The following is a 3575-nucleotide window of genomic DNA, read 5'->3' on the forward strand; positions in this document are numbered from 1 at the left end:
GGAACCTACCTTCAGAAAAACAAAGTAAGAGAGCAGACATATGCAGCACAATTACCATCTAGGAACTTGTGGTGTAAAACCATCAAAGTACAAAAAAGATATATGAATATAGTGTTTCCTTATTTAATTTTATTCCAGATTACAGTTGAAATGTTTATAAAGTACATATTCTTGGGTAGCATTTCTTTCTCATCTTGTCTGCACAATAAACATATTAAGGCTTAATATTATTACTGAGCTCAGAGATCGATCAACAAGTCATATGCTCTAATTTAGAAAAGAACTATGTGCATTTACTTACTGGAGGAAGAAACCAAGGTCAAAAGGCAAAATGGCAGTCTTCATATCGTGCGTCAAGCATAACTACATTGCCTTATGAACTGAAGTAAAAATTAGAATTATCAAGCAACAGTACTAACAACCAACAGTGACGAGACTTGCTCTTGCACAAATGTTTATCCCAACAAAGGATCGCGAACTCGCTAGATACACTAACTGAGGCTCATTCCCTTTGCTCGAGGCACTGTCTTAGGAACAACTTCAGAGTAGGTCGATTGAAACTTAGAAGAAACAGAGATACACATGTTAACTAATAGACTGGCATTTGTCACTTTGTGATTGAAATTAACTATGAATAAGGACTCTGGAACATGAACATACAGTTGTGTGGAGGGCATAAAAAATATGGAGTAGAACTTGTATTACCCTAAGAACCAGCATTGGGGCAGAGAAATTAAACCTTAGATCCAGCAAGGAAGCTTTAGTATGTAGATCACATGATCGGAATATGCATTTGGCCTCCTCCTGGGGCGTAGGATGTGCAACTTCAGCAAGTAATGTATTTCCAGGTACCTTCAAGTGGTGTTTAGCTAGCAAAAAAATTCAGAGAATATTAATTTTCAAAACCAGATAAACTCTGTAACAATCAGTCAAAGAACGGTGGTTTCCGCTAGTTCCAGAAAAGAAGAGGACAGGTTCCAGATGATTGGATATGTTGTGCTTGGTCAATATAATTTTAGTAAATATCACACCATATACCTTCAGAGTTCTGGTTGCCAAGCATCTTTAGATACCCAACCTTCAGTCAAGATGGCAATGGCATCATCTTCTCTCACCTACAGGCTACAGTCCTCCTCTACTCTTGTTCCTCCTGGCCTACTCGTGCAGCGCATCACCCAGCGATCAACCCTCCTGTCCTGTAAAGTGGGTTGGCCCGGTGTTCCCATACTGACAATGCCCAAACATGACAAAGTTTTGCATGATTTTCAGATTGCATCACTGGATAGGAAACAATGGTCCTGGAAATTAATCAAAGCACCAAAGTCTCACCATTAATCTATGGACGACGTCGTTCTCCCAATCGGAATCCTCGTGGTCCAAATGCTAAATGGTTCAAACTATGTAAGAGAACCGCACCAGTCAATCGAACATGAAACAATGGTGATATGAACCAAATACTGTGTGAACATTTTGTAAACCTTTGTAGTATTTATGAGTGAAACTGCCTTGAAATGCAACATATCAACACATTTATAGCAGTTGTGCGATGTGCCCTGTTAGTTTGCCATTCCATAATCCATTGCCATCAAAGTAGCTGGCATAATGCCCTCAAAATCGTTCCCAGGGTGATCCATTAACCTAGAGACAGAACACCAATTTCAGTAAACAAATAAGCAAAACATAAGGTTGTAATGTAATGAAGATCTCAGTTGTACAATAAAAAAGAGAGAAGCTATTGTATATAATTAGAAGCAGCAGTGCATGTCATGGTATATACTTATTATGTACATATTTCGATATCAGAACACCCAAGTAGTCTGTTAACATATTCACAATGCTCCGTCAATGGTAAAACAGTGCTAGTGTAATGAGTGAAAGTTTATTTGTGCCTCTTTGTACCTCCAGCATCAAGGCCATTCTTCTCGTCTCAATATTCCCGAGCAGCAAAACAAATGAGTCGAAGCTTTGATAGATAGCATGCGTTGTTATACGCTCGGCAGAACAATCCAAACTACAGTCCAAAAATCATTTGCGGACGTGATCAATTATGACATTGGTTGGTGAGGAACTGCCCCTATCCAAATATCCTGGATCAATACAAATTAAAATTAGTCCAATGTATACAGATGAACATCATTCAGTATTCCTCAAACAACAACATCCATACAGCTGAAAATACAGTAAATATCAATACAGATTCAACAAACAAGGTTTCTAACAAACCAAAGTGAATTAACTGAGTATGTCTAGGTAATGAATGTATTCGGCAAGGTACTGCTCAAGTGCTCAATATGTCTTGGACCCAGATAAGTTCAAACGGAGTTAACCGTAGCCATCTCGATGTAATTACTGCTGTAATTAGTAGCAATGATGATTTATGCGAACGTACAGAGAATCTACCGTGCTCACTACTTGGGTTCCGGAAAACAGAACAGTTCCATTTCATGATCCGGTACCTTCCCTTGCTATTCTCTCTGCAAAATTCTCCCCGTGAATGAAGAAGAATACAGACGTGAACTGACCTTGTCGATGCGATCCCACCAGTGGAACTCGGGCTCGATCAAGCTGCGGCCATAGTTGAGTACCGTCGGATAGAAGAGCGCCCCGGCGAATACCTCGACGAATGCACGCTTCACGCCTAAGCTGCCTGCCTCATCACGCCCGCCAGAGACCATCTCGCCGCCGACACCCGCCTCGTCGCCAACGCCCCTCTCCTCCTCCCGCCCGGAGGGAAGCGCCGGGGGCATCTCATCGACGCCCCTCGCCCCGTCCGGCTCGCCGCTGACGCCCACCTCCTCCCATACCCACTCCCAGCCCCAGGGCTCCACCCCGCCGCTATCGACGCGGCTGACCCCTACCTCCTCCCGCTCCCAGGGATCCGGCTCGCAGCGACGTATCCGAGGCGCGGTGGAGGCGGTGCAGGCGGCGGCGTCCTGGTGATCCACGACGGCGGCGACGGTCGCCGGCGTCTCCCTGGTTCGGCGGCGGCGGCTGCATCCCGGGAGAGGAGGAGGAGTGGCTTGGGATCTCGTGCGCGTCTTCCCTGCGAGGTCCGCGGCGACGATCTGGTGCGACTGCAGTCACATATCGTAGGTCGAGGGGATCGAGAGGGCAGTCTCGCTCGTTCGTGCGAGTGCTGGTTTTTTTTCGTAGGTTTTCTTCCAGGACGGGAGGTTAGGCGGGTGCGGGACTCGATCACGGGGTTTTTCTTGGTTTTTCGCGGCTGAGAGGGAGGTGGGAGGAAGTACCAAAGAAGTACCAAAAAAGACCGGGTGAGATGGGACAAAAATAAAACCCGGAACGCGACCTACCAACTGAGACATTAAGAGTAGAGATCTTTGTGATGTCGCTTGATATCATAAAATATACATTGCTTCGCTACTGGTTTATTTCTCTATTGTTCTGGTGGTGTCCACGCGCCCTGTCTCCTTGTGGTCTCCTCTCTCTTTTTGTTTCGTTCATATGATGATTGTGCTTGCTGGTGCTTTTCCAATAAAGGCCAAACAGAAACAGATCATAAGTTGCAATGTTTTGCATACCCGGGAGAAATTTTATGTCAGTTTTTGATGTGTTAG

The 3575-nt window shown here is 44.7% G+C and overlaps 1 long non-coding RNA gene across 1 annotated transcript; it reads right to left on the reverse strand.

The window, feature by feature from the left end:
- Positions 1-1469: 1469 nt before the first annotated feature.
- On the reverse strand, positions 1470-2625 carry LOC119321762. The gene is made up of 3 exons (XR_005155182.1): positions 2523-2625; positions 1900-2087; positions 1470-1638 (listed from the first exon to the last, which is right to left on the reverse strand). It is a non-coding gene; the product is annotated as an uncharacterized LOC119321762 (long non-coding RNA).
- Between the last annotated feature and the right edge of the window lie 950 nt (positions 2626-3575).

The sequence above is a fragment of the Triticum dicoccoides genome, chromosome 6B (assembly GCF_002162155.2).
Source record: "Triticum dicoccoides isolate Atlit2015 ecotype Zavitan chromosome 6B, WEW_v2.0, whole genome shotgun sequence".
Classification (NCBI taxonomy): Eukaryota; Viridiplantae; Streptophyta; class Magnoliopsida; order Poales; family Poaceae; genus Triticum; species Triticum dicoccoides.